The following is a 6,087-nucleotide window of genomic DNA, read 5'->3' as shown; positions in this document are numbered from 1 at the left end:
ACAGCTGACAGTTCAGTGGCATTTATAAGTGCCATCTCTATAGCAGAGATTTCAAACAATTTGTACAACTCGTTGAATTTCCACCCCATCAATTGTCATGTCAGATACAATAGTCAAAGATTTTGCCAATGAAGCCACAGTGGATGTATAACCAGCAGGAATGTCATTGTTGATCAGTAGCCATTCTGACTATAGCTATAAGCTCTGAACAGCCTCAATCTCCCATTAGATTTGAAATTTATTGTCAGGTCCTAGTTGGAGAGAGAGACATTAAACATGAGTATGGCTTTCCATAGAGAATGGCAAGAAGCTTGCAACCATGCACAAGCTAAGTGTAATCAAAAGTCTAATCTAGACCTAAACTAGAGGATTGTGGTCAGTGACTACTGTAACATCCAAGCCAAACTCTAAGCAACCTAGATCTAATCACCAACCACAATAGGCAATTACTTGGATTGGATAGGGGTTAGGGGGACATCAGTTTGCATTTCGCCAACCTAAAGCAAATATAAAAATAACCTTTTACACAACTCCTATTAACATTAAACCCTCTGTTTAAAAACAGAATAAACCTGCCCAGGACAAGAACTGACAAGTGAATTACTAACTTAAGTTGCATTATACAGCACCAAAGATAAAATGTACACTCCACAACTTTGAAGAAAAGCTCAATTAACTTTGTGCTAAAGATATTGGGGTAAATGGTTGGGGGGGGGGGGGGGGGGGGTGGTGCTAGGAAGTTAGTGCCCAAATGTGGCAATTTTAGCACCACTCACAAAATTGAGTTGTTTTGTGGTGGTGCTAAACTACCAGCATGAACTCCTGCGCCCGCAGATTGAGATGTCAGTCGCGCATGCTACACCCCAGACCGGATATTGGGTGGTGAGGGGAGAAAAATTGAAGTAAACGTACCACTTTACTATTTGCATGTTTAGGAGACTCAGTCACAAGTCTGTAGATTCAAGTCCACGACAGACTTAAAGCAGAATGTAAGCAGACATTTCAGTGGAAAAACAAGCTATTTAGTCTATACCCACTAATATTTTTCCAATTGAACATGGTAGCATCATTCAGATCTCTGCTGGAGATTCTAGCTCACATGCAACTTGGTCTTTGCCTTTAGGCTCACTTCAATTACTCCAGCTCTTGGGGAATCCATTGAATAATCCTATGACACTGAAGTATGTGGAGCAGGTGTTCAAGCATTGTCCAGGGGCCACTTGGAAACACATGTTGGAAACCTGGTGGGTGCACAGCACAGTTCATTTGCAGAATGAATTGGATAGCTTCTGAATTCACAATCACATTCCACAAGATTACAATCTAGTCAGTCATTCTGGTCTACTCCCCAAATATCAATGTATTGTGAGAGTTACCAAAGAGCCTCAAATGCAAGGGCTACCCAAGGCCTGCAAAAGGAAAGTTTGGCAAATGCAAAACCTAAAGATGTACTCCACAATCTACAAACCATGGTTAGTGTGAAAACCAGTACCATCATAATAAAAAGGAAATTAAAGACAATTATGAAGTTATTTCACCAATTAGGTCATAAGCTAGACCCCAGAAAACAATCAGCAGCTGAATTTTTTGGAATACTACTGCAAGTAGGAGGTTAGTAATTTTTACTGAATGCACAGTCACTTCAGTAATGAGAACAGAGGTGATGGAACAGTCACTATAGGAAGGGAGGCGAAAGGAGGTCTGGGGTTTACTTACAGCAGACTGCAAGTAAGCATAAGCTATTCAATATCCTATAGCTGCAATATGGGTTTCTGTACTGGAGTCAGATGGGCAGAAGTAGATTTGCACCACACTGGTTCATTTTACATGCAATTGTTTATTACAATAATTACAAATAGAGCCATTAGTCAGTACTGTATCTTCATTAAGGCAGACCAGTTGCAATTGCAATGTGGTAAACCACTTTTACCGTTCACTATAGTTATCACTGTTAGATCGTTTCCCTATAGTTATCACTGTTCACATTGTTGTATCACTGTACGAGGTCGCCTCTGGTCACGCTGCTATACCTGGGCTGACCACTGCCGACTCCGCCCATGGCTCCACCTACCTGCCCAGGTATAAAGGTGGTCGACTGGCTGGTATTCCTCCTTCTTGGATCCGATCACCCACGAGGGTGGGCTCTGTTATTTAGTCAATAAAAACCTATAGTTACTTTCTTAACTCGTCGCTTTTCATTGGATGGATTGATAGGTATATCATGCAAGACACTTGCAACCTGGTCACTGCATTTAGTGTAAACTAGTCACATGTTTGAAAACTACAAAAACCATTAGATACAAATGAAATTGCCTCAAAACCCTAAACAAACAGTTAGCCCACTAAATAAAGCCAGCCAAGATTAAGGCAACATTGATTGCAAATACATTTAGTATAACCTACTTCTACAGTTTGGAATCAAGTGCTAGAGATAAACAACTATGCCAGTGAGGTTTTTAATTCAAGCATCCAGCCTAGCAAGGAAAAGACCCCAATCTAGAGAGACGTGTCAATTCCAGTGGGTTTCATTTCTACTGGCTCCTGGCCGTCCATCAGCTGTGGGATAAAGGGTCCCACTAGCCAGTTAAGGGGAGTGTTGTGAAGCAAATAGTCAATCACCCCATCCATTGCCTCATGGATCTTCAGCAGTTGCTCTTTACCCTGTGCCAGGAATGGTGTAGACCAGTAGCCAGCAGCTGACCCACAGCACTGCCACCTACAACCACAACTGCTTTAGTTCTTTCCAGGTTGCCATGTACTGCAGTCATATCTACAACCCCCATCATTGATTCTTTTACATCAGTCATGGTTGATGTCACTAGTGCCTTTGTTTCAGCAAGGACCTGTAATATCATGGAATAGCAGGTCAAAAATTATAGGCTAGCAAGTATGAAGTTACTCCATTGTAAATAAAAGTTTAATTCTAACAGATCAAGTGAGCATTTAAAGAGGCTTCAGCTTTGAGTGACTTATAAATCAGACAATTTTCACCCAACATCTACTAAAAATGGTCACAGGATCAAAGTCCAGGACTTAAATAATCTAGGTTAATTGTTTAGAGGGGGTGTCCTCTGGTTGAAGTGTTAATCAGAGGCCATTTGCCTGTTCAAGTGCACAATTCACAAGTACTATAGAACCAGGAGAGCTCAACTGGACTCCCTCAATTAACAGAAACATAGTTAATAAAAATAATGAAGGGGATAGGACCAAACAGATAGCTGACAAGTCAACACATCAATTAAGGATACTAAAAGTAGTGTGGATTAGGACCTAGAAAGTAGTGTGGATTAGGATCTATTAAGCTACAAGTTTCCAAAAGAGCAAATAGCATTTTCTCCTTTGATGATAAACCAACTATACAACACTCACCTGGTCTGTTGGCTGATGCAGGATAGGAAGCTTCTCCTCCAGCTTGTCCAAGCCTTTGCAGTCATACTCATTGAACATAGTCAAAAAAAAAATCCAGGACAGAGTGGCTGCAGTTCTGTCATTTGCCTGTAGAGAGAATTGCCATATACTGTCAGCAGAAATGAGGTCATTGCACCGCTCTAGGAAGGAGCCTTCAATGGGGGAGAAAGGACAGTACAAATGTCATGATACCAGTTAGCATGAATTCTAAACATAATAAAAATGCTCTCCATTTCATATTAGGATGAAAGTTTGACCAGAGCAGTCTCAATGCATATGTGGTTAGCTACCTTTCACATCTATAGCCAAACCTTGCACATTACTAGCTACTTCAATCTGTCACTAAAAAGTAACACAGTTTAGTTGGTTAAACACCAAGGAAGTCAGCTCCTCTACTTAAGCAAGCTGCAAGCAGTGAGGTGTACCAAGTGCAGAAATCCTTCCTAATAATATAAAAACAAGCGTGAAAAGACCAGCACCACACAGGGCTAGAGCATCACAAGTAGACAGAGCTGGATTTAGTACAGGTAATTAAAGCTGTCCAGGAGCTTAGAGTTGGGTACATCTCATCCAATAGCCTGGGAGAAGAAGCAGCAACAACTGCATTTATTTGAACTGGACCTTATCTACAAAGCCAAAATTATGCATAGCTGTGACTGCTCAGGTTCAAGTGAAATGTAGATTTACTTCTAGATTTCAATTTACTCCCAGCCAAGGAGCACTGTTTCTGTATTGTCTAGTATGGTTATTGATGGCATGCCTAGTGTTTATAAAAACCCTCATGACTCATCTTACTTTGAGGCTCCAGCTTGTCCATAATTGGTTTGGCACCGCTGGCAGCTACAGCTGAAATAGTTTTCACTCCCTGCTCTGCCAGATCAGACAGTCTTCACAGCAGGGTAGCTCTCCTTGGTGCTAGTGTATGCAGCAGATACCTGGTCACAGGCAGAGCTCACAAGCGGCAGGCTCGTCACCCTATCAACCACATTCTGAAATAGAAGTCAAATCATTGCCCAGGCATTGGTATATTGAGAATAGCATCTGCTTACATTAAGTACCTATTCTACAATTATTCCATGGTCCAACTTATGAACATAAGTTTTCACTATCTACATATATAGTTAGTATCAAAGTATATCCTCAAAACCAGTAACTATGGGTAGGACATGAAATCAAGATGCTTTCAGGAAACAAAAACAGCTTGCCAGTCACAAACCAAGGAACATTTTCAGTTAAAGGTGCAGGACAATCAAGATATTGTATGTAGGTCTCGCCAACTAGTTTAAACTAACTGGCCTCCAGGAACCCAAATTCCAGCCCATTAAACAAGCTCCGATGTCAAACTGATAATGAAAGTGTTAACTAGTTAGCTACAAAGCTGTAATTAGTTATTTTTAGAAGCAAGTCCTTAAATCCAGGAGGAGCAGGTAATCATTTAGTTGCCATCAGGAGATTTGTAGTGCTAGAGCATTCTGGTCTTCAGCTACACTCAAGCCAAGCCATCATACCCAACCAGGATTCAAGGTTGTAGTTAGTAGCAGTCTTGCTATGCTAGCAGAAGAGACAGCCAGCCATCTCACAACTTGGGGAAAGGCAAGGCCAACAGTCACTGGATTAAGTAATTGGGCATTAATTATTGGAACAGCATATAGTGTAGCAGTTTCTCATATGCTTATATCTAGAAGAGACCAGACAGACAGACACTTTAAAAAAGGCAAACCCTAACTTGGTGACTCATTTTTCTATAGTGGGTCCATAGCTTTACAAGTTAGCAGATTAAGTAAGCAAACAGTACACCCAAAAAATTATTACATTCCCTCCACACAAGCTGTACTTGTTGGCTCCCATTTTCTTTGTCTTCTGCAGTTTTTGGAACATTTCCTGCTGTTGCTGATGCCATGATGAGCCACAAAACCCTGCAGAGAGAGATGAAAACATTTCTTCCAAGTTTTCTAGGTCACCAATCCACTAAAGCTACTACAGAAACTTCAATAGTATAGAACAGGAAAGATCCTCAAAAGGAGGCAAGAACACTGCATATACAAACTGCCTATACACAGACTTGAAAAAGTTAAACTAACAACAGATCTACCATTGTACTTAGCTCCTGTACAGACCTAGGACCAAAACATATCCTAAAAAGTACTTTGCAAGCATTGTTCTAGCAGAAGTTTAACAAGATTTAATTTCTTTCACAATTCCAAAACAAAACTATTTACAGCCCACCAAATCTTTACTTCCTGCAAACTTGGCTTGCTTGCCTGTTAGGTGTCATGTGCAATGCATTTATACACCTGCTGTCATCAGCTGAGGGGCCACTTGTTGTTAAACTAACCAATAGCAATTCACAAAATGAAACAACCTGACATCATACACTAATTCATAATTGGGCTGGAAAACCAAATTTTAATTTGATTCTTAAGGTTTATTTGAAGTTTAACGGTTTATTTACAGTTTTATTTGTCTAATTTATTTGGTTCTTAAAAAGAGGATCATACACTAATTGTACCCTTTTTCTATTGGGGAGATTATTCCGTCCATGTATAAGAAGACACAGACTGCGGAGAACGGTACAATAGGTGTTTACTCAACGTGGCTCAGACTGCAACTGATCTGTACAGATTACTACTCAGCGTTATATACAGGTGTGGTCACTGCCGGTACTACAGTATACATGAG

The 6,087-nt window shown here is 40.5% G+C and overlaps 1 long non-coding RNA gene across 3 annotated transcripts; it reads right to left on the bottom strand.

Annotated features, from left to right (window-relative positions):
• Window positions 1–761: 761 nt before the first annotated feature.
• On the bottom strand, window positions 762–5,613 carry LOC147108306 (uncharacterized). 3 transcript variants are annotated; one of them, XR_015080570.1, is made up of 4 exons: window positions 5,221–5,613; window positions 4,204–4,397; window positions 3,370–3,495; window positions 762–1,241 (listed from the first exon to the last, which is right to left on the bottom strand). It is a non-coding gene; the product is annotated as an uncharacterized LOC147108306 (long non-coding RNA). The 3 variants fall into 3 exon arrangements; XR_015080571.1 differs by lacking the exon at window positions 762–1,241 and adding an exon at window positions 1,815–2,843 and having other exon boundaries at window positions 5,243–5,613; XR_015080569.1 differs by lacking the exon at window positions 762–1,241 and adding an exon at window positions 1,816–2,843 and having other exon boundaries at window positions 5,221–5,612.
• Between the last annotated feature and the right edge of the window lie 474 nt (window positions 5,614–6,087).

This window comes from Somniosus microcephalus, chromosome 13, assembly GCF_052327205.1.
Source record: "Somniosus microcephalus isolate GS21.2 chromosome 13, FLI_Smic_1.0, whole genome shotgun sequence".
Classification (NCBI taxonomy): domain Eukaryota; kingdom Metazoa; phylum Chordata; class Chondrichthyes; order Squaliformes; family Somniosidae; genus Somniosus; species Somniosus microcephalus.
Note: the sequence above shows the minus strand (reverse complement) of the source record. Positions and strands in the feature narration are given on the sequence as shown.